The sequence below is a fragment of the Cervus canadensis genome, chromosome 15, assembly GCF_019320065.1.
Source record: "Cervus canadensis isolate Bull #8, Minnesota chromosome 15, ASM1932006v1, whole genome shotgun sequence".
Taxonomy (NCBI): domain Eukaryota; kingdom Metazoa; phylum Chordata; class Mammalia; order Artiodactyla; family Cervidae; genus Cervus; species Cervus canadensis.
The window spans coordinates 46,583,348-46,609,472 of record NC_057400.1 but is presented as its reverse complement, the minus strand read 5'-3'; the positions used below and the strand labels follow the sequence as shown (position 1 = coordinate 46,609,472).

The 26,125-nt window shown below is 36.3% G+C and overlaps 2 long non-coding RNA genes across 2 annotated transcripts in view; both read right to left on the bottom strand.

Annotated features, from left to right (window-relative positions):
• LOC122453763 overlaps window positions 1-3,335 on the bottom strand; it is a 14,977-nt gene extending 11,642 nt beyond the window's left edge. The window contains exon 1 of the long non-coding RNA XR_006273161.1: window positions 3,264-3,335. This is a non-coding gene — a long non-coding RNA (uncharacterized LOC122453763). The remainder of the gene's footprint in view (window positions 1-3,263) is intronic.
• A 5,443-nt stretch (window positions 3,336-8,778) lies between these two features.
• The window catches only part of LOC122453811, a 37,381-nt gene continuing 20,034 nt past the window's right edge, over window positions 8,779-26,125 (bottom strand). Inside the window, exons 2-3 of the long non-coding RNA XR_006273185.1 lie at window positions 14,576-14,625; window positions 8,779-8,833 (exon numbers count right to left, since the gene is read on the bottom strand). This is a non-coding gene — a long non-coding RNA (uncharacterized LOC122453811). The remainder of the gene's footprint in view (window positions 8,834-14,575; window positions 14,626-26,125) is intronic.

Sequence of the window (26,125 nt, the reverse complement as noted above, 5' to 3'; positions counted from 1 at the left end):
TCCAACCAACTTCATTAGAACTCTGGAAGACAATCAAAGGTTTACAGCAGCCAAACATATGTTAAATTAAGAAAAAACAGCTTTAAATGGTAGGAAAACTCTGTGGTGCTTTTATTTGCCCTTCCCCCGCCACCTCCCTGGCTCAGCAGCAGTCTGGACGATGGAAATCTTACATTTCCAGTGTGAGATCTTAATCCTTGCTGTGGTGGAAGTAAGCTGTCCTGACTCTTACATTACTGCTTATATCTGCTTTAACCTGTCGGTGGCTACATGAAGGACTACCACAAGGCACTAGCCTAGGTCTCGTCTGAAGAACTAACTCAAGCCTGGATAGTAGGGAAACTGCTCAAAACCACTCAAAAACGGACACACTCTGCAGCAAAAGATCACAGCTGAGACACACAGCAGATCGCTTGATGTCTAGGAGGAAAAACAGGGAGTTCTTTGGGAAAGCAAGGTACTCAAAAGCACACTAACATGAAGCAATTCACAAAGCCACGTGCATGTCCAGTGCAAGATGAATGCTCCAAAACATCTGAGATGACCCTAAGCGTTTTCCTTTTTCTTTTACATAGGCTCAGTGTAAACTTTTACATAAGCCCAGTGTAACCTAGGTATTAAAGGAACACTTGAGCACAGAAGTAATATGCAAAGACTGGGAGAAGAGGGAGATTTTGTTTGCTGTTTTAGTTCCTGGCATTCAAGGAACTTGTCAAAACAGTAGGTGAACATAAGCTACAAACACACTTCAGTGACCAAAACATGCAAGGGATACAATCTCTGAAAATAGTAAAAATCATTAAACAAACGGATTACTACAGCTTTCAATAATCGCAATAGCAGCAAATCTTAGAAAAAGTGGAGAATCTGATTTCCAGTGCTACTACATTATGGTATTTAAACATCTAGATTTTTTTAAAATCACAACATACAAATAAACAAGAAAGTATGGCCCACTTAAAGGAACAAAATGAAGTGAGAGAAACTATCCCTGAGGAATTCAGGAACACTAGACTAATACAGATAATAATATTGACAAAAATATGGTGAAATTAGAACTCTTATTCACTGTTAGTAGGAATGTAAATAAGTGCAGGCCTTTTAGACAACAGTCTGGCAGTTCCTCAAAAGGTTAAACATAAAGTCTCCATATGACCCAGCACTGTACTCCTGGAGATGTGAAAGACTATGTCTACAAAAAAACTTGTAAGCAAGTGTTCACATAAGCATTATTTATAACAGACAAAAGTCAGAAACAACCCAAATGTGGATCAACTGATGAAAGAAGAAACAAGATGTAAAGACCCATACAATAGAATATTATTCAGCAATAAAAGTAATGAAGTACTGATACATGCTGTAACATGAATGAATCTTGATATCATTATGCCAAGTAAAAGAAGCCAGTCACAAAAGACCACATATTGTATGATTCCATATATGATTCCATCTCCAGTATAAACAAATTTATAAAGACAGAAAGTGAATTTGGGTTTGTCTAGGAATGGGTTAGGGTAGAATAGGGAATTACTTTCAATGAGTCTAGGATTTCTTTGGGAGAGCATTAAAATGTTTAAATTTGAATTGTGGTGGTTGTTGCATAACTCTATCAATAAACTAAAAAACACTGAATTGTTAACTTTAAAATGGGTGATTACTTGGTATATGAATTTTATCTCAATAAAGCTTTTACAAAGAAACTAAATTAAAAAAAACACTTCATTAAAATGCTCACTGAAAGTATTTCAGGATTTTCCCACTCAACAGAGGAACATAAACAATGTGGTCTAATTAAATGGTGCGCAAATATGAGTGCATCACTTGGAAAATTCAGAAAAACACAGAGCCTTGAGCTTTTCATTTCACTGATGATAATTAGACTGCTTTAAAGAAATCTGTTGTTTAAATAACCTTCATTTCCTCCAAAATCAGCACAAATTGTCATTCACCAACAGCTAGGTAAATTAATATTAGCTTAATATTTTACTGCTGCTATTGATATTCTGCTAGATGCACAATAGAATAATATATGATTAGTATAAATAAATATTTGTTTAATGCCTAAGCAAATGATAACTAATCATTAAAGGGCATACCAATTAATGTCTTGTTATCTCTTTTCAAGGCTTTCTAGGTGGCTCAGATGGTAAAGAATCTGACTGCCAATGCAGGAGACTCAGGTTTGATCCCTGGGTTGGCAAAATCCCCTAGAGAAGGAAATACAGCCCACTCCAGTATTCTTGCCTGGGGAATTCCATGGACAGAAGAGCCTGGCAGACTACAGTCCATGGGGTCACAAAAGAGTTGAACACAGCTTAGTGACTAAACAATAGTAACAACATCCCTTTTCAAAATTTCCTATTAATATTTCCAGCTGAAATTTTAGGTTTAACTGAGATATTAGGATCTTAAAATGCATATCCCAAATAAATAAATCAGTTTGTAGAAATACTAGTACAGATGTGGAAAACTATGGATTATTACATTTTATTTTACATAAAAGTTATCTTTATTTTCCATATCTCTTATTTTGTATCTTTCAGGAAGCTACTCATTAGCAATAAAATGAAACTGAACTATTAGCTATTTATGACTCTTCCTCCTCATGCTTATGTATTGCTTCCACTGTTTCAACTCTATGTTCCAAAAGAAACATCTAGTCTTTATGTTCAATTAAAACCTATTACCTTTACTTCATATCCATTAACTCATTTAAAATACATCAGCTTTCTCATAGTGTTATCAGGCACTTTTTTTCCCCCATACAATATGAGAAAAGCATGACCCCTTCTGTAAAAGATGTAAACAAGGAGTTAAGTAAACTGCGGTGTGTTTACACAGTGATACGCTGTAGAAGTGACTGCGGTCAGGGAAACAGAGGTTAGAGGTTTAACAAAATAGAAATTCTTCAGCTGTGTCATGAAGAGTGACGAGTTTGCCACTGTGCCAGAGAGGTATGGCAGGGTATGTATCTCAAGCATAAAAACCAGCACAGATAAAGGCAGGGAAATATTGAAATTTATAGAACAGCTTTTTAAATTTATTGTTTAATAGAATTGCATTTTTACTTCTGCTTCCAAGAAGACAGAGCAGAAGCACTTTATCTATTGCTCCTGCTGTGTACAACAAAAATCCTTAAATTATGGACAAAATAAACATAGGAAAACTATGAAATGTGGGGAGAAGGCAGAGACCTTGATTAGAGACCCTTGGTTCGATCCCCTGTTTGGGAAGATCCGCTGGAGAAGGAAATGGAAACCCACTCCAATATTCTTGCCTGGAGAATCTCAAGGACAGAGGAGCCTGGTGGGCTAGAGGCCATGCGGTTGCAAAGAAACAGACATGACTTAGCAATTAAACAACAATATGAACAACTCTACACACACATAAATTTGACAACTTACAAGAATTTCTCAAATAACACAAACTAGAATAAGTTATCAAACATGAAATTGATCATTTAACAACCCAATACTTATTACAAATTCATTTTATAATTTTGAAATGCCCCAAAAAAGAAATATCCAGGCTCAGATGAATTCAATGGAGAATTCTAACAAATTTTTAAAGAAGAATTAACTCCGGTAATACAAAGCCTCTTCTAGAATATTTATATATTTTTGAAGGGATTTTTGTCATACCAGTATTGTTGTTGTTCAGTTGCTAACTCACATCCAATTCTTTTATCTAGTGCAATATGCAAGAAATGTTTTTTTTTTCCCCCCTTAAAAAGGCATACAGATCAGAAATAAAGAAATAAAAGCATCCCTATTTGCAGGTGTCATGATTGTTTACATAGAAAATCTCAAGGAATGTACCTGCCCCCCAAAAAAATCCTAGAACTAAAAAATGAGTTAAGACACATTGCAGGATACAAGATAGCCATAAAAATAATTGTGTTTCTATACACCAACAAGATTACTTCTCAGACTTCCCAGGAGGTGAGGACAAGGAGACAGCTATGATATCTCCTTATGACTGCTCTCCCTTTGGGGAAAGACCTGCCCAGAGGATGCTGTTCCTGGACACAAAAACACAAAGGAAAGCAAACAAGTGAAGTGAGAGGGGGAAAAGGAGAGAGAGATGGAAAAAAAAGTTTGCAGAGACATATCACTTGGCAACCAACCTTAAGAGAAGATTAATCCTCTGAGTAATCACAGAGACAGAGACAGAAAAGGTAGGGGTGGGGTGTGGGTAGATGGGAATAGATTTGTATTAAGGAAGCTTGCTCTGTACTTTGAAATGCAAACTGAAAAAGAAAGACTAGTATTATTTATTTCACAATCACTCCCTGACTTGAATCAATCCAAGACACAAAACAGCTTTCCTCCCTACTGATTATATCAACTTTTAAAGTGCATTTATTGCTATTTTTTTAATCCAGAAAATATGTATTGAATGTCTGTTATGTGCCGAAAAAGTATTCTTGATAGAGCATTGAACAAAACAGAAATTCTCCACACTCATGCAGCTTAAATTCTAGCTGGAAAGATACAGAAATAAACAAAGCAATAGCTAAACAAATAAGCAAACAGAATGTCACACATGGCATAAATGCTCAAAAAGAGAAATAAAGGAACAATGTACATGGGAAATTAGTATTTTCATTAGGGTAGTCACGGAAAATGACTTATCCTCAAATTAATTCATGCTAATGGTAGGAGATTTTTAACAAATAAAGATGAACAGAATGAAAATCTGAAACTCCCTATTTTATGACCTAAGGTCCCATCACTTCATGGCAAATAGATGGGGAAACAATGACAGACCTTATTTTCATAAGCTCCAAAATCACTGTGAACGGTGACTGCAGCCATGAAATTAAGAGCTGCTTGCTCCTTGGAAGAAAAGCTATGACAATCCTAGACTGTGTATAAAAAGCAGAGACAAAGTTACGGCTTTTCCAGCAGTCATGTATGGTGTGAGAGATGGACCATAAGAAAGGCTGAGCACCAAAGAATTAATGCTTTCAAACTGTGGCTTGGAGAAGACACTTGAGAGTCCCTTGGACTGCAAGGAGATCCAACCAGTCCATCCTAATGGAAATGAGTCCTAAATATTCATTGGAAGTACTGATTCTGAAGCTGAAGCTCCAATACTCTGGCCACCTGATGCAAAGAGCCAACTCCTTGGAAAAGATTCTGATGCTGGGAAAGATTGAAGGCAGGAGGAGAAGGGGGTGACTGAGGATGAGATGGTTGGATGGGATCACCAACAAAATAGACATGGGTTTGATCAAGCTCTGGGAGATAATGAACGACAGGGAAGCCTGGCCTGCTGCAGTCCATGGAGTCACAAAAGTCAGACACAGCTGAGCGACTGAACAACAAAGGATAGAAAACCTGTGCTAATATTTTTCATATACATATATAATTTTTTAATGTGCTACATGGTTTTATTGTTTGAAACATTTGTTCTGTCCATCCTTCAATAAGATGATTCTACTTTTCCACTCACTGTCTTGTTACTTACAGCACAATCCCCAATTGGCAGAGGAGCCTGGAGGGCCACAGTCCATGGGGTCGCAAAGAATTGGACATTAAGGAGCAAATAAGCACAGCACAGTACAGGGTCACAGATCACCTCCTTCCTCACTGTCACCGTTTACCTCCGTCAGCCAGTGAAGTGTGTGCAGTAAAGATTTGTTCTGGTTCTGAGAGATGCTTGAAGAAACCTCACCTGTTTCTGCCAGATTTTTGGTACTATTCTTCTGCCATGAGAATGGCTGAGCACAAATAGAAGCTAATTTTTGTATAATAGGTCCTGAGGTAAAAACCATCTTGAATAGAGTCACAGAAAACAAGTGTTACTAATGGAAAGTGTTGTTACTATATCATGAAAACTAGAGAAAGCTGACTAATAGATATGCACATATAATGTATTTCAGAAATGAAGTTATATAATACACTTTGCTTTATTTAGTAAATTTTCATGAAGCCAAATAGGATGACTAACATATTCTTTTCCAATTATTTCCCTATGTTTTAAATTACAAATAATACAAGCACTTTAGTTTCAAAACTTAGCAGACATGAAGTTAAAAGTGAAATTTCATAGTACACTTTCCCAAAGTTTGACAATCCCATCGAATCCCCCAGATAATGTTATTAAAAATGTATAGCATATTCCTCTGTGAGTATACGACCCTTCTTCCTGTCTCTTTCACACATTCAAACACACTTGTAAAATAGGATAGTAGCATCAGACATAATATTTTGAGTGTTGTTTTTGTATCTGAGTGTCAATGTGTTTGTGTATTACTGATTATGTCACAATAACCTTTGCAAATCAGTATGACTGTATAAGATATCTCATTACTTTTAGCTGCATTTCATGTTCTGAATGTAACATAATTAATTTAATTACTTTATTATTTATATAAATGTAGAATAGATCTAAATTTTGCAACTGCAAATAAATCTGAAAATGAATTTTTATGTATACTATTTACTAGTGTTAGAAGATAGTCTTCAAGTGGACAAGGACTATATATTTTCTAAAATACTATTTTTTCTGCTTGCATATTATGCTATTGCACATGTAATTTATCAAAAATGCCATCTAAATGATCGTTTATTTTTACAGAGTTTTCCCCAGCATTTTACTAGTGTGCACAAAACTACTATGAGCATTACTGTATTTTAATTACAATGAAATTCTTAATTATCTCATGAATCTAATTACAAATGTCAGCAACATAAAGTTCTAGAATTGTGATCAGCATTGTCATAGTATTTTCTAGTAAGTTATTACCATTGGCACTGGTGAGATCAGCCACTTCAGATACTTGTCAACACTGGTTGTTGCGACTTGATACATGATTAATATGATTTACCTATTTTCCATTTCTGTCATTAGAATAACTATGCTACACTGTCTTTTAAAATACAGGTAGTATATACATTGTGATTATATCTATTTTCACTCAAGTGAAATAACTAGAAAAAGGACAGAACGGGTATATATTCTCTTAGTGGACTGGAACCCATGTGTCAGCAGTGCATGTGGAACACAAAACTTGTCACCCTTTGTTAAAGGCTTAGCACATTTTAAATATTTTTTGCAGCTTTCTTGAGCTATAATTGATGTACAATAAACTTTACATATTTAACTGTACAATTTGATAAGCTGCGACATTTGTACAAACCCAAGTAACCATCACAAGGACTGAAATAATAAACATTACCATCATCTTCACAGTTTCTTTTTGCCCTTTCATAATCCTTCCTTTATCACATCTTCTACCCATTCCCCAGGAAAATACTTACTTTCTTTCTATATTTGTTTCCAACTTCTACAGTTTAATACAAATTGAAAAACATACTATCCATTCTTTTTTGTCCACTGTTTCATTCCTCGCAATTACTTAGAGATTAATTAAATGGTTGGATGCATTAATAATTTGTTCCTTGTCCTTTTTAAATATGAATATATCACTACTTGTTTATCCACTCACTGATTAATGGATATTTGGTTCTATTATTATAAATGAAGTTTCTACAAAATATTTGTATATACAAATATTTTTGTGGTTGCATTTTTCATTTATGCAGAGTAAATAGCTAATAGTTGGGTGATACAGTACTCATGTGTAGCTTTTAACAAATTGCAAACTGTTTTTCAGATTGCCTCATTTTACATTCCATCAGTTGCCAAATCCTCTACTGCAGCCTCAGCTTTGGAATCACCTGAGCTTGTCATGGCAGCCCCACAGTTCGTAAGTCAAGATTCACACCATATAGGAATTAAGGGCCTCTTAGGAAGGAGAAACACAAGGTTGGCTTCATCCGAGCCAAAGGATCTACCATGTTCCCTTTATTACGACCATGCTTCAAGTTGGTACTAGGCAACTTTTGAGAGCTCCTTCTACTGGGAAACTGAAAGGTAAACCTGGAATAGTGTAACCTGTCCTCAACATATCTAACATTCCTAGATGCTACCCTCAACAAACAATGGAAACATGGAGATGAAAATTGCAGAAACACAAGTCTGATGTCTTTTTGCTCTCCTCTCTTTCTCTTCTTTCCTTTTACCAAATCACCCATAGGTGGAGAAATGGGCTATTTCACTGCACTTGACCCTGTCCTTCTAACATAACAAGATGCCTTAAGGCTCTGCTGTATAAGGGGAAGCATTCTCCTTATGCCTAATCCAAATCCGATTCTGTGAGGACTCCTATCAGAGACAACCACTACCATGAATTTAGTGTATTTGTTTCCTAACAATGTTTTATACTTAAACATATACATGGGCTTCCCTGGTGGCTCAGACTATAAAGAATCTGTCTGCAATGCGAGAAACCTGGGTTTGATCCCTGAATTGGGAAGATCCCCTGGAGAAGAGAATGGCAACCCACTCTAGTATTTTTGCCTGGAGAATTCCATGGACAGAGAAGCCTGGTGGGCTACATACATATACACATACATGAAAAATACATTAAACAATTGTATGTGGGAATTTTTTTAAATTCTATTAAGATATATTTTGAATATACACAAAGTATATAGAAGTATATATGTCATTTTTGTTATTTAAATAATTACTAATAGCTAATATAAGTATTTTTATTAATATTTTGTGACATGTTCTAAAGTAAATCACAATATCAATCCCTTTCCTGAAGAAAAGAACCTTAAGTTTTAACCTTTCTTTGAATCCCCACTTCTTATCCCAAACTATGTGAAGTATGCACACATTTGTTATTACTTTTAGAATCAAGTTTTTTTTTAACATGTTTTAAGATATTTTGCTCACCTCTGTTTGTAGAATACCACTCCTTCTGCCTGAGGTTATTTTTTGTGCCTGTATACAGTTTAATCTTATCCATGACAATCTGTGGGGAGATTAAAAGACAAACATTTCAGAAATGTATTCATTTTATTTATGCTTCTGAAAGACAATAGAAAATTCTGACCTATTGTTCCAAAAAATATAAATCATATTGGAATCTTCTTGATGTGAGGTGAAAAGGATAGTTCTGATAAAAAACTTTTTCACTACACATACATTTAGAATGTATTTTGGTTTTGACATTCAGTTAAATCTGAAATATTAACAATAAGTCTAATTAATCAATCAATATTATCTAAAAAGCTAACCACACATTCTTACTTCCCATATTTTTCTAAATATTCCATGATGTTAACAAGCATAAAAGTTTACATTGAAATAGGTAATAAAAATAAAATGTCGAGAATTCTTATCATGGAAATTAAAGGGCAAGAACAATAGCATAGGAAATTTACTTTCAATCCCATAGAAAAATTTCTTTGTCTTAAGACTCGTTTTTTTTTTTTTTTTCACCAAAACAATTTTTATTTCCAGTGTTTAATTGGGTATGCACACAGGCATGACACAGGTTTGGATCCATTAAGTCCTCATGCAGAATTATATTCTTCTCCATAAAGAAGCCAGTTCCATCCAGGTCACTATCTACACACCTATGTTACAACATTTATATCAAATCTGGTAACTTGATCAGTGGGAAGACATGAATCTACCTAATACCCTATGTTATAAATATTCTGAATGCTTAGCTTCTCTTAGCAGTGGAGGGAAATAATTCACAGCATGGTGCCTGGATAAACAGAAATGCCTTAGATCCTAGTGATTTACATCACAGCTTCTTTTTCATTTAAAGGTGATTCTAAGTTTAAAGGATACTGCCAATTTGTTTCCTTTTTAAGAGAGGTCATATTTTATTCTGTCTTAGTAGTGGGCTGTTTGGATTATTGTGTCTGTGTAAAATACCTTAAAAATAGTTTGGACAAAGAAATCCAAGTTCAAAGATACTTTCCCTCAGCACTATGAATATACTATTCCACTGTCTTCTGATATACACTATTGGTGACATAAACCTTACCTTTGTTGGCAAAGTAATGTGTCTGCTTTTTAATATGCTGTCTAGGTTGGTCATAACTTTCCTTCCAAGGAGTAAGCATCTTTTAATTTCATGGCTGCAATCACCATCTGCAGTGATTTTGGAGCCTCCAAAAATAAAGTCAGCCACTGATTCCACCGTTTCCCCATCTATTTGCCATGAGGTGACAGGACCAGATGCCATGATCTTAGTTTTCTGAATGTTGAGCTTTAAGCCAACTTTTTCTTTCTCCTCTTTCACTTTCACCAAGAGGCTCTTTAGTTCTTCTTCACTTTCTGCCATAAGGGTGGTATCATCTGCATATCTGAGGTTATTGATATTTCTCCAGGCAATCTTGATTCCAGCTTGTGCTTCTTCCAGCCCAGCGTTTCTCATGATGTACTCTGCATATAAGTTAAATAAGCAGGGTGACAATATACAGCCTTGACATACTCCTTTTCCTATTTGGAACAAGTCTGTTGTTCCATGTCCAGTTTTAATTGTTGCTTCCTGACCTGCATACAGGTTTCTCAAGAGGCAGGTCAGGTGGTCTGGTATTCTCATCTCTTTCAGAATTTTCCAGTTTGTTGTGATCCACACAAAGGCTTTGGTGTAGTCAATAAAGCAGAAATAGATGTTTTTCTGGAACTCTCTTGCTCTTTTGATGATCCAGCAGACGTTGGCAATTTGATCTCTGGTTCCTCAGCCTTTTCTAAAACCAGCTTGAACATCTGGAAGTTCACAGTTCACATAATGTTGAAGCCTGACTTAGAGAATTTTGAGCATTACTTTACTAGTGTGTGAGATGAGTGCAATTGTACATAGTTTGAGCATTCTTTGGCATTGCCTTTCTTTGTGATTGTAATGAAAACTGACCTTTTCCAATCCTGTGGCCACTGCTGAGTTTTCCAACTTTGGTAGCATATTGAGTGCAGCACTTTCATAGCATCATCTTTTAGGATTTGAAATAGCTCAACAGGAATTCCATCACCTCCACTAGCTTTCTTCATAGTGATGCTTCCTAAGGCCCAAGACAGAGAACCAGGAAGGGAAGAGAGGCACAGAGAGAACAGAGGGTCCCCTCTAGTCTTTAGCAGGGAAGGTGGGACACCACCCCCCACACACACACCCACCTTAGCATGGGAGGGAAGGTCCCCAGTGCTCAGTTTGCTGGGACTGGGCCTGCACACACTGGCCTGGGTGGAGAATGTCTTTAACTCATGAGGCAGAGGGCAGAGTCCAGAGGTCTCTTTGAGGCAGACTGAGCTCCAGAATCAGTGCTCCTTAGCACGGCACTGGAGCGGCACCTGCGCGGCACTGGAGTGACTTTGAAGAGATACCCCATGCTCAAGGGCAAAGGAGAAGCCCCAGCAAGACAGCAGGAGCGGTGAATTCACGTTTAGAATCAACCCCCATTCCCGCCAGAGACGCTCAGAGGGCTCAAACAAACCTTGCGCGCACCAGGACCCAGAGACCCCACAGAGACTGAGACAGAGCTGTGTTTAAGAGTCTTCTGCAGAGGAACGGGTCAGCAGTGGACTGCCGCAGGGACAGGGGCTCTGGGTGCAGCAGACTTGGGTATGGCATAAGCCCTCTTGGCGGAGGTCGCCATTAACCCCACCATAGGGCTGCCAGAACTTACACAGGACTGGGAAACAGGCTCCTGGAGGGCACAAACAGAACCTTGTGTGCACCAGGACCCAGGAGAAAGGAGCAGTGACCCCACAAGAGGCTGACCCAGACTTGCCCGGGACTGCCCAAGAGTCTCCAGCGGAGGCGTGGGTCAGCAGTGGCCTGCTGCAGGGTTGGGGGCACTGAGTGTGGCAGTACATGCATGGGACCTTTTGAAGGAGGTCACCATTATCTTCATTACCTCCATCAGAGTTTGGCCCCAGGTAAATAACAGGGAGGGAACACAGCTCCACCCATCAATGGAAAATTGGATTAAAGATTTACTGAGCATGGCCCCACCCATCAGAACAAGACCCAGTTTCCCTCTCAGTCAGTCTCTCCCATCAGGAGGCTTCCATAAGCCTCTTATCCTTCTCCATCAGAGGGCAGACAGACAGAAAACCACAATCACAGAAACCAAGTACTTTAGTTCTTACACAAATCCACAATGATGTCCCAGCAAGTCCTCTTGACTCTACCTTCAAACTACATCTAAAAGAGGCTGATTTCCTTCACCTTTCTATCTGCTACTCTATGACACAGATTATATGACCCAGATATACGACCCAGATTACTAAAATAGTCTTCAAATTGACCTTGTTTCACTTGACTTCTTTACAACACAACTTTCAAGACAATTATTTAAAAATAAGTCACATCACATCATTTCTCTGTTTAAAGTCCCCCAGTGATTTCCCATCTAATTCAGATATTCAGGTTAAAACCAAATGATTTACACTGATTTACACTTATCACCTACTACCTCCTCCTTGATAATTCCTCTCATACCAATCTTTTGTTGTTTCTTAATGCAACAGTTAATTTTCAGTGCAGGCCTTTGCCCTTCATTTTGCTTTTGGCTAGAAGGCTTCCTCTAACCCCAATATTCACATGGTTTACACCCTTTGTTTTTTGATATTTCCTCAAATGTCACTTTCTCAGTGAAGCCTTTTCATTGCAACCTTCTGATTCTGACACTTGAAAAGTGCCTTTTCCACTCCTCTTTAGCACTTATCTCTGTCTAAAATACTACATAGTTTCTCTCTGGTTTAACTTCTCCGCCTCTGTTAAATTGTAAACCACATAAAAGTTGGAGTTTTGGTTTGTTTTATTCATCTGTATCCCAACATCTACAATAGTGCTTGGCCAATAAATAAATAAAACACAAAATGCTCAATAAATATTTACTTTGTTAAGGTACTATTTTCAGAAGATTTCCTTTTGCAGATGAAAAATTTCTGGAACTAGATGCTGGTAATGACTATACAGACATTTTGAATATATTTAATGTGGCTTCTCAGGTGGCTCAGAGGTAAAGAATCTTCCTGCCAAGGCAAGAGATGAGGATTCAATCCCTCGGTCAAGAAGATCCCCCAGAGAAGGAAACAGCAACCCACTCCAGTATTCTTGCCTGAAAAATCCCATGGACAGAGAAGCCTAGTGGGTTACAGTCCATGGGGTCACAAAAGAGTCAGACATGACGTAGCAACTAAACAACAACAATGCTATTGTATTGTACACTACAAAATGGTTAAAGCGATAAATTTTATATGTATTTTACCACATTGAACAAAATGTATATTGCAAAGAAGCCATGACTATCATACATAAATAAAATAACCATATTTCAACAATTTTATTCAACTCATTGATTAGTAAGAGAAAATAAACTGAAAAAGTTATAACTCAAGAAGTTACAATGGTTCAAAAAGCACTTCAGTTTATTTACATATATGCATTCACAAACATACATATACACAAATACATAGATACAATCAATAAATAATTGTTAGCATAAGGTTTTTAGATGGGATGTAAAATTACTTAATACCCAAGAGAATCCAAAATTTATAACCTATTAGGTTTTATGTTTCATTAATTGGAATTTATTTGCATTGCTGCAGAAAGAAAATCTACAAATTATCCTTTCTCTTTTAGAGTTGAATATTATCCAAACTGCAAGGGCACTGACAATAACCCCGGATCCTTTTGGAGTTCATACTCTTTAAAACATTTGTATTAAATAAATGCATTTTACCTAAAAAAAAAAAAAGTAAGGAAGGCTGATCAATTCTTCTGATTTGACATTTCTCCCATGTTAACCAGGGAAGGTTATGTATCTAATCAGATTTGACAATAGTTTTGAGCTAATTAAGAAATATGGAGCATATCAATCAACCTAAATTGTTCTAGCATCCTCCTTTCTGCAAAATACCAATTTATGATTTTCCAAGAGTTCTCTAGGTAATTTCAAAAATAATTTTAGTTGTGAAAAATACTGGGAAAATTTGATTTTATTTGTTTTAATTTAGGGTTGAAACTCAAAACTCAAAAATGAAGAGTTAATCAAAGAAGATTTATAAGTGGGTTATACTGGATTATGACTGACAGGGAAACACTGTTACCTATTTAAATAAAGGAAAAATAAAATATTTTACTGTCATAGAAGAGAGGGACATAATTTTAAGGAAACAGCACATTCACAATCAAAAAAATGTTTTTTTTAAATAGTTGAGGACATGATATAGTCAACCTAAAAACAAACAATTATATTGGAAACGTACAGAGCCTCTGCTAATGGACACATAGTATAGAAGATAAAGAGTAACTGTACTATTCCATGTTAAGACTCAATAACAAATTTACATTTTAACTGAGAGAAATCATTAACATAATATTTACATTAATATAATAATTAACAGTAAAGGCTTAAAAATCTTTTAAAAAGACAAGAAGTTATCTTTCTCTGTCATTATTGTTCCTAGTTTAATTTCACCCACCTATGTTAACTGTAATATTTCACCAAACTAATAACTTCTCTTTATAGAAAATACTGAGAGGCAGAAAAATGAAAACTGTCATTTACAGTATGTTAGCACACAAGCTAACATACCTGTAACTTATAAGTACGTATAACACAAACTTTCTATAGACACATTTTCTTAATGTAGCAAAATTGCTGAACTCTGATAAACATTATTCAACAGTATTGTCATATCATAATATATAAGATCAAGAAGCAAAAGGACAAAATCTTAAATTTACCTTTTATATGTAGTCCATATTTCAGTATTGAGTCTTAAGTGGTTATTTTCCTGATAAGGAAAAAATACCTGTTAGTTAATTTTTTAAAAATTAGATAAAGATCTTAAATAACCAAAGAACTCAGCAACTGTTTTCAAGCTAAGAAATGCAAAACAATAATCACTGTTATATAAAAGCCTCAGTCAGTACTGTTATTCAACTTAGTTGAATACAAATTTACATTTTTCATAAGCTTAAACATCATGTAGAAATGTCAGCTTATTTGATCAGCAAGTAGTAGGAGTAGTGCAGATTCATTTACTAGTTACTTTCTGAGGAAACAAACTTAAATTTTATGAAAAATAATTTGAACTTTTGTATTATAGTTAACACTGATAAATCATAGAAAATAGATATAGTTTTTTCCTTAAATCAAAATTAAAAATCAGTGTGATTTGCTAAATATTCACTTTCATTATGTGACTTAGATTCTTTAAATGTTTCTAAATTAACAATACCTGAAAGAAGGAGTACTATTTTTCCAGGAGAGAGGAACAGATGATTTAAAGTATGAGAAGACAAGTTTATTTTCTATGAATTTAAAAATACATAATGAATGTAAGTAAGTATTTATTTGTTCTTGAAAAATCTATCAGACTAGAACTCTATTAATTGAAGAGACATTATAATGTAACCTATTTACATCTGGCAGAGATAAGAAAACACTTCACACTTGTCAAAGGTATGTAAATATTTTTCTGAATTATAGACACACAAACATAAACACAGATATAAAGAGAACTTACAGCTTCAGTTCTGTAACTTCAGTTGTAGATCAAAAATAAAAAGAAGCACAAAACTCACCAGTTCAGAATTAAGGAGTTGTTCTCATTCCCAAAAGGCACAAAATTTTAAGTGTTTTAAGCTCACAAATAGACAAAGAAACAAAGACTAACAAACCAAGTTCTCTGCTATATATCACCCAAGTGAGGACAGATCATCATCCATAGAACAGGCATCTCACCAAAGAGTCAAATTTCTATCTATTGCTACCCCAAACAGGAAAAGGAGTACGTCAAGGCTGTATATTGTCACCCTGCTTATTTAACTTATATGCAGAGTACATCATGAGAAACGCTGGGCTGGATGAAGCACAAGCTGGAATCAAGATTGCTGGGAGAAATATCAATAGCCTCAGATATGCAGATGATACCACCCTTATGGCAGAAAGTGAAGAAGAACTAAAGAGCCTCTTGATTAAAGTCAAAGAGGAGAGTGAAAAAGTCGGCTTAAAGCTCAACATTCAGAAAACTAAGATCATGACATCTGGTCCCATCATTTCATGGCAAATAGATGAGGAAGCATGGAAACAGTGGCTGACTCTATTTTTTGGGCTCCAAAATCACTGCAGATGGTGATTGCAGCCATGAAATTAAAAGACGCTTACTCCTTGGCAGTAAAGTTATGACCAACCTAGACAGCATATTAAAAAGCAGAGACATTACCTTGCCAACAAAGGTCTGTCTAGTCAAGGCTATGGTTTTTCCAGTAGTCATGTATGGATGTGAGAGTTGGACTATAAAGAAAGCTGAGCACCAAAGAATTGATGCTTTTGAACTGTGGTGTTGGAAAAGACTCTTGAGAGTCCCTTGGACTGCAAGGAGATCCAACCAGTCCATCCTAAAGGAGATCAGTCCTGGGTGTTCATTGGAAGGACTGATGCTGAGTCTGAAACTCCAATACTTTGGCCACCTCATGCGAAGAGATGACTCACTGGAAAAACCCTGATGCTGGGAGGGACTGGGGGCAGGAGGAGAAGGGGACAACAGAGGATGAGATGGTTGGATGGCATCACCGACTTGATGGACATGGGTTTGGGTAGACTGCAGGAGTTGGTGATGGACAGGGAGGCCTTGTGTGCTGCGGTTCATGGGGTCGCAAAGAGTCAGACACGACTGAGCGACTGAACTGAAAACTGAAATGGGGAAGCAATTAACAACTGTATATGAACTAAAGATAAACACAGCTGAAAGGAAACAAGAGAGAGAAAGAAAGAGACAAGTCAAAATAGTTAAAATTCATTGCCACTTGAGATTTACTCTAGCAACCAAGAAGACATGGTTGAATTTAAGTAGCCATGAGGTACATGCATTCTACAATTTAGTTTACTCAGTCCTGCCATGAGTCTACTTGGGCATCTCAATGATCTCCAAACAAACCATAATTTTCAAAAGTTGGAAAATGTGATTCTTATAATACAATATAAAGCAAACACATCAGAGATTTTAAAAATTAGTTAGTAAAGAAGCCAATAAATTTCATGACTGGTTCACAGATCCTTTAAGAAGCTAGGTATACACAAGAATTTAAACAAAGAAATGTTAGAAAAAGATTTCTGCGTTACACATGAAACTTCTTAGATCCAATCTTTAGCCTTACCTATTCTACTGACAGACATTATTTGTTTCTCTCCCAGACAAAAGTCTGTAAGCTAAACTCTTCTCCCTTCAGAATTGAAAACAGCCTAGTCAAGTCCAGCGATACACTGAAAGAACACCAACACTCTTTGTTGACTACTTTGAGTTTGAAATAATTTTTTTGGCAGTTATATATAACCAATCTCTGGATTTTATTAGGCTTCTATTTACTTACAGGAGCCCCAGCTATCTGTGTCTAACTTCTGGCTTGTCATTCACGTAGTTTTAGCTCCTGTTTAGCACTATGTGAGGCGAACTTGATAACCTACAGAAATGGAGCCCTATTTAGCACTGTGAATTCCAAGACCTTATATAGAAGAAAACAGTCCCACAAGAGTTAAAGTATATTTGACACTCCATGATAGTTAAACAGAGTCACGTCTTTTATAGTATGGTCAATTTATCAAATCATAAAAAAATTTGGTTCCAAAGCCAATTAGGTTTGTATTTGGGAAAGCCTGAAGAGTTTGTCTGGTTTAGCACATGGTCTTTTTCATCATTTGGATAATGACAAAAGAAAATGAATGTGCTAAAAAACAGCTTCACAGGACAGATTAAAATGAAAGTTAGGAGTTCTGTTACATTCAGGTTGTAAAATTTCATTTCTATAGTAGCATTTTCCTACAGTAATCTAACTTCAGGGCTTTTGCTTAAATGACTATAGCTGCCATAAGATCTCAATGAAGCTTTATGCAAGGACTAGATAAAGTGAAAGAAATTATTCCAGATGATTAGAGTTTTCAAACAGTCCATTCTCAGCATATGATATTCTTTCTTTATCACCATATCATTTATATTGATATTATCACTTCTTTACATATTAAGTAATAATTTAGTTCAATTTAGTTCAATTACAAGACACTAATTACTTATATTAATATTTTCAAGCCTACATTTTATTCTAACACTAGCAAATATTGAACATTATAATGTTTAAAGACCTCTTTGTATTCTGTGTAATGAATTTATTCAATTTCCTCTTATCCTTGGTCTTAATGCGAACATCACTGGAAGTTCTGATGTTTTTACCTTGTTCTCAAAACAGTGGAATTCTATGGGTGTGTCCAACACCCTGATTGACACCTAATCTGCAATACTTTTTTCACTTTCCAGTTAATAGGCTCTTGCTCTACTTGGTGAATAAATGGAAAATACAATGGTCAGACCCCAACTGTATCACTCCTTTTGGACAGACTCCCATACTTTGACGCTTTCCCTATCTCAATCACTTCTTCAAAGAACATATTTTTCAGAGGCTATGATAACAATTGCTAATATGTTTATTCATTGTCTTTTAAAAAAAAAACTTATTTAAATAAAGTCCTCTTTTAGCTCAACTAATAAACCTTTCATAGAAATTCAGGTTTATTAGTTTCAGAGCTGCTATAACAAATTACCACTAATGGTGGCATACATTGTGAGAAATTGTGAGATTTTGATTCTCACAATTCTGAAGAGTAGAAGGTGTCAGCAGAACCATCTCTGAGGTTCTAAGGAAGATATTTCATGCTTTTATTCTGCTTTTAGTGTTGTCAGCAATTCTTGGTGTTCTTTGGCTTATTGATGTATCATTCTAAGCTCTGCTTCCATCATCACATGGCATTTTCCTGAGTGTCTTCTGTCTTTTCTCCCTTCTTACAAGGATACCAATTGAAAACAATTAGGGCCCACCCTAATTCAGTGTGACCTTATCCTAATGATTATATTTGCAATGATCCTAATTTAAAATAAGATCAACCTCACAGTTATTAGGGATAGGACTTTGACACATATTCTTCAGGGGGGACGTGATTCAACCCACAATCTTCCAATTATTCCCCAATGGTTACAGAGGCTCTAGTGAAAAACACTGGCAAGCATGCAGTTTAAATCATTCATCAACTATACTTCTCATGTTGTAAAGTGATTATTTTTCACATCCTTTTTGTTTGAATGTAGACATGCTTGGCTTTTCCTCTCAACGTTAAAACATAATGGTGAAGGAAAACTACAGGAGCCATGCTGACTTGCCTCATGCATCGTCTGCAAAATTGGCAGCCCAATTCTGACTCCAAAATTTTTCTTTTAGTGTTAGTACTAGAAGCAGAATAAACATGGCTTGATTTGAAGTCCGTATGCTCTGGTTGTGACATTAGAGCATCAGAAAAAATACTGCTGGGAAGCATAAACTAAGAAAATTTAATATGGAAATCACTGATGCAGTCTTAGGAAAGGCACTTTTTCAAACAAAAGATGCATTTTATTGTGCTTTTAACACTCACTACATTTTCAGCATTTTCCATATACATATTAAAAATAATTTAAAGAGTGATTTATATGCAAATATGTGGGTATTAATTATCACATGACTGTAAAGCTATTAGATACTGCTTTAAAGGTTATAGGAAAAACTAATTTGAGCCTAATTCACATTTTTGATATTTTAATAAGAGTTCAGCTTAATTTTACTTTTGCTTTATAAGAAAATAATTTGCTAAGCATATTTAACTTGTGACGAAATTACCCTCCTTATGTGACAAATTGTATACATATTCCAAGTAGCCTGGAAATATTTACATATGAATAATTGATACACTAATTATAAATTATTCTTCAGCTGTCAGTTCAGTCAAGTTTTCTAAGTTCAGTGTACTTCAAGGCTGAATATAGCATGGTTGAGGGTGTTATAAAAAGACATTTCTATATAAGAAAAAGCTTTTTAATTCATAATTTTACTTATTCAAACAAACCTGTCCTTGGAGAAGGGAACAGCAACCCACTCCAGTATTCTTTCCTGGAGAATTCTATGGACAGAGGAGCCTGGTAGGTGCTACAGTCCATGGGGTCGCAAGGAGTTAGACACAACTGAGCAACTAATACCTCACTTAACTTCATTTTATAAGATGAAGAAATTTAGAATATAATGTTTCTTTTACTAGATGTTATTCCAGATTGCTAATTTTTTTACATTCTGAGATACGAAATAAAATTTGAGTGGGTAGATATTAAGATTGATTGTTTCTGCAAATGACTGAAAGATGGTGCCTAGAACACCAAGGGGTTTTCTTTGTACAGTGTGGAACCAAATTTGGCTTTATTTCTTATTATGAAAACAATCATAATCATAAAGTAATGGTACCAGACTGCATTCTTGTAGTACAGTGTGGGTACTAAAGATGTGTATGTCTAACATCACTCAACAGGATTTAGGAGACAGAGGAGTCTCACAGAATCTATTACAAAAATTTACAGAGGAAATATCTTAACACATTCTGATTTTGTAACATGAGTCCTCACGGAGTCAAACAGCTTGTGATGGTTATAGAGAATTCACTCACAAAATGCTGGGAGGGAAACTGAGTTTGTGGTTCAGGTATTTCAGAGAGAAGCAGAGCAGATCACAGACCTGAGGCTCAGACAAATTCCACCGAACTCATGGTTGCTATTTCACTTGACTTTTGCCTATTTCCTCAATTGTGCTTTCAGTATTGTCAAGCCTCAAGATCCATATTAGGCTTAAAAGACTTCAAACAATTTGAGACAATACCAACAACCATCACTATTTTAGATTGGTCATGTATCAGCATGTCATTTTATGTCCATCTCACGTAATTAAATCAAGTTCATTTTAATATGATTATGTCACAGATTTCTCAGATTCCTCATTATACTCTAAAAAGTTGATTAAATGTTTATTACCTGTATTTCCAACTTAGCATTTCTGGTTGAGTGAAGTTCTCCTTTAGACCAGGCTTGATTAATGAGGAGTTTTAACTTATCATTATCTCTTATAGAAAGATCACAGCTACCACCATACTGACTTAAGAGATATTTCTGTGGCCCCTAATGATCTTTCTGAATTATAAAAACAGCTCTTTTGAAAGACTGACCTATTATATAAATTGAAGGAAAATGCTCAGTATTTTTGGTATGTTTTTACTGATATTTGAATATTAAGTGATTGTTCCTTTAGAGGTTATATCACAATAGAGATTACAAAGATTGTGGCATGAGATGACTGCTTCTGAAAACTCTAGATACCTAGAGTACCTAGGGAAAATGGGAAGTGAAAGCTTTTGAAAACCAGGCTCAGAACATAAGAAAAAAAAGAAGACTTAGAGAAAATATATATGAAAGTCTCAAAAGGTTCCTTATTTTCTATAGCCACAAAACAGATACAACTGAATCTGACTGCAAGGGGCACAAAGCTACAGTGCCAATTAAATGTAGAACTTAGTCATGTCTCTTTCCTAACTTACAAGCATGGTATGGAGAACACAGGAGCCTAAGATACAGGGTTATTTTGGTAAAAACATATATAAGACCCAGAAATTTGATTTACTAAATCATTCTAATCTTCCTTACTTATCGAAGCAGCTAATCCACATCTGAGTGAACTAGCTTTACTGTTCACCGAAAATTTTACATCAGGCAGTTGCCCCAAGGATGCCTAATTCTTGCAGAGACTCAACCTCATCATCTCTTACTGTCTCCAAGTTCATAGCAAGATATTTTATCCTATCATAGCCCAAATGGAGAAGTTAAATATCTTCTCTGGGAAAACACAGTCTTTGCCCAAGAGAACTGTAGAAACTTGCTAACAGAAGTATTAGCAAGTAAAGATGCTTGGGGAAATCGAAATACCAGGTTTTCCAGGAATTATAGGAAGTTGGCTCTTAACTGAAGCTAATACTTAAAAACTCCACTATGAATCACTCGTCAGAATTAGTGGCACTGGCTGCTGCTAAGTCGCATCTGTGTGACCCCACAGACAGCAGCCCACCAGGTTCCTCTGTCCCTAAGATTCTCCCGACAAGAGTACTGGAGTGGGTTGCCATTGCCTTCTCTGAGTGGCATTGGAGGTCAGTTAAAAGATGGTGATGTCACCAGTCAGGATGGCTGCTATCCAAAAGTCTACAAGCAATAAATGCTGGACAGGGTGTGGAGAAAAGGGAACCCTCTTACACTGTTGGTGGGAATGCAAACTAGTACAGCCTCTATGGAAAACAGTGTGGAGATTTCTTAAAAAACTGGAAATAGAACTGCCATATGACCCAGCAATCCCACTTCTGGGCATACACACTGAGGAAACCAGATCTGAAAGAGACACGTGCACCCCAATGTTCATCGCAGCACTGTTTATAATAGCCAGGACATGGAAGCAACCTAGATGCCCATCAGCAGACGAATGGATAAGGAAGCTGTGGTACATATACACCATGGAATATTACTCAGCCGTTAAAAAGAATTCATTTGAATCAGTTCTAATGAGATGGATGAAACTGGAGCCCATTATACAGAGTGAAGTAAGCCAGAAAGATAAAGAACATTATAGCATACTAACACATATATATGGAATTTAGAAAGATGGTAATGATAACCCTATATGCAAAACAGAAAAAGAGACACAGATGTACAGAACAGACTTTTAGACTCTGTGGGAGAAGGCGAGGGTGGGATGTTTCAAGAGAACAGCATGTATATTATCTATAGTGAAACAGATCACCAGCCCAGGTTGGATGCATGAGACAAGTGCTTGGGCCTGGTACACTGGGAAGACCCAGAGGAATCAGGTGGAGAGGGAGGTGGGAGGGGGGATCGGGATGGGGAATACATGTAACTCCATGGCTGATTCATGCCAATGTATGACAAAACCCACTTCAATATTGTAAAGTAATTAGCCTCCAACTAATAAAAATACATGAAAAAAAAATTAAAAAAATTTTTTAATTAAAAAAAAAAAAGATGATGATGTAGGCTGAATTATCTCACAAGGCATCCAGTGAAATCACAGTCATCTACTGTGGTACTTTCCTTAGTCTTAGATATATACTTGGTAACTGAAAGAATTCCTAGCTTTATTCTGTGAAGTGTGGGTCATTACAGTAGCAGTGTCAAGAAGAAGCCATCATATCATACCTATGTCTAGATAGTAACTTAAAAGCAACAAACTATTCCAGGAGATTGGCAGAAATCAATGTTATCATCAAATACCTGAAAAGTTTAGTGGTGATGATTCCTATTGCATCCCCACTAATTTACCTTTTGGTTGATACAAAAGCCAGATAGGCCTTGCAAAATGAATGACTATATATTATTGTGAATTTAAGTAAATAATTTCCAAATCAAAACTGTGAAGAAAAAGAAATTTTAGTAGATAAAACCAATATATCTTGACACATCTATGATGCTTTCTTCACACTTCCTATCAATAATGATAATCATGCTCAGATACAGCAGAACACCTTGACTGTCTTATCTCACGGTACCACAGTTCTGCTCCCAGACATCGTAGTCCCAAGGAACACTGTTGTTGTTCAATCGCTCAATCATGTCCCACTCTTTGTGACCCCATGGACTGAGGACGCCAGACTTTCCTGACGTTCACTATCTCCCGGATTGCTCAAACTCACGTCCAGTGAGTTAGTGATGCTATCCAAATATTTCATCCTCCATCACCCTCTTCTCATCTTGCCATCAATCTTTAACAGCATCAGGGTCTTTTCCAATGACTTGGCTCTTCATATCAGGTTGCCAAAGTACTGGAGTTTCAGCTTCAACATCAGTCTTTCCATGAATATTCTGGGTTGATTTCCTTTAGGATTGACTGGTTTGATCTCCTTGCTGTTCAAGGGACTCTCAAGAATCTTCTCCAGCACTACAGTTTGAAAGCATCAGTCCTTAGGTGCTCAACCTTCTTTATGATCCAACTCTCACATCCATACATGACTACTGGAAAAATCAAAGCTTTGATTATATGGATCTTTATTGGCAAAGTGATATCTCTACTTTTTAATATGCTGTGTAGATTTGTCAAAGCTTTTCTTCCAAGGAGCAAGCATCTTTTAATTTCCTGGCTGCAGTCACCATATGCAGTGATTTTGGAGCCCAAGAAAATAAAGTCTGTCACTGTTTCCATTGTTTCCCCATCTATTTGCCATGAAGTGATGGGACAGGATGCCATGATCTTAGTTTTTTGAATGTTGAGTTTTAAGCCAGTTTTTTCACTCTCCTCTTTCACCTTCCTCAAGAGGCTCTTATCTTAGATTGTTGATATTTTTCCTGAAAGTATTGATTCCAGCTTGTGAGTCATCAAACTTGGTACTTCGCATGACATAGGCCAGGGGACAATATACAGCCTTAATGCACTTCTTTCCCAATTTTGAACCAGTCTGTTGTTCCATGTCCAGTTCTAACTTGTTGCTTCTTGTCCTGTATACCAATTTCTCAGGAGGCAGGTAAAGGGGTCTGGTATTTCTATCCCTTTAAGAATTTTCCACAGTTTGTTGTCATACCCACAGTCAAAGGCTTTAGCGTAGTCAATGAAGCAGACGTAGATTTTTTTTTTTTTTAATTTCCTTGCTTCTTCTATGAGCCAAAGGATGTTGGCAATTTCATCTCTGGTTTCTCTGCCTTTTCTGTATCTAATTTGTACATCATCAAGTTCTCGGTTCATGTCCTCCTAAAGCCTAGCTAGAAGTATTTTAAGCATAATCTTGCTAGCATGTGGAATGAGTGCAACTGTATGTATACAGTTTGAACATTATTTGGCATTGTCTTTCTTTGGGACTGGAATGAAAATTGACCTTTTCCAGTCCTGTGACCACTGCTGAGTCTTTCCAGATTTGCTGGCATATTGAGTGCAGCACTTCAACAGCATCATCTTCTAAGATTTGAAGTAGCTCAGCTGGAATTCCATCATCTCCACTAGCTTTGTTCAAAGTAATGCTTCCTAAGGCCCACTTAACTTCACACTCCAGGATGTCTGGCTCTAAGCGACCAAGCCATTGTGGTTATCTGGATCATTAAGAAAACCCTGACTAACTTGTAATTCCTCAAACTTCCAGGCTGGTTCATTTTACTGATGACATTACACTAATTCAAGCTGGTGGCAGGACATGACAAATTCTCTAGCAGCCTTAGAAAGGCACAGCATACAAGAGGACAGGAGATGAAGCTTGTCAAAGTTAAGGAGTCTGACACCTCTGTACAGTTGTAGGAAAAAGGGGTATATTGGAATACTGCTTCTAAAGTGACAGGCAATTTACACCATATCCTCTGAGGAAAGAAGCATAATGTTTGTCTGGAGTCTTAGGATAATTGGAGAAAACACATTCCATTTTGGGGGTTGCTCTTCTGACTCATTCACCAGCCTGTTTAGCAGGGGGTATGAACGGAGAAAGGACTTCAAAGCACATTCAGACAGTTTGCCTCCTCCATTCATGCCTTAATACCTGCCATGCCTAACAGCAATGGAAATGTCGGTGGAAAAGATGCTAAATAAAGTGTCTAGCAGGTTATAGGGGAATCAGAATGTAGAGTTTAGGACTAAGGATATGCCCTCTTCTGCATAGTTCTCAGATTGCTACTGCAACCTCGTAGAGATTCACCCTGGACATTGTGATTAATTCAAGTTAACTGTCCTTTATGACCTGCATATTATCTGATTACTGAGGGACAAAACTGTACATAACCAGCAACAACTCACACTTAAATGAAAATACTTGTTAAAACTTGATTAAGTGTTGCTTTTTATCATCTTCATACATTTTTTTCCCTTCTCCATTACCTTGTTCTGATTGATAGTTCTTTAATTGAAAGGAAATAAAGCAAAAGGAGATCATGAAGGATATTTAACTTTCTGAAACATATAGACGTCCATAAATATTAATTAATATGGTACTGAAACCAAAAAAAAAAAAAAATAGTCTAACAACCCACCAAATAGCAGATGGTGATACAAAAAGCAATTGTAAGTTACTTCAAGTGCCATTTAGAATCAATTTTTTTCCCTTTAGTAACAACCACATACATAGAATTATAATGTCTACAATCACATGTTCATTCATTATTCATTGATATGTGCTAAGTTGTTTCAGTCACATCCGACTCTTTGCGACCCCGTGGACTGTAGCCCACCAGGCTCCTCTGCCCAAGGGATTCTCCAGGCAAGAACAGATATAGATAGAAAGTCTGAATCATAAACAGTAGATGTTTACAATATTGGGTATATAGGTTGGCAAGCTTATAAAAATTAACAGTAACAATAATTAATAATAGTATTACTAATTAAGTTAATTATTAGCTTATTAAATAAATTAATTATTAAATAAGT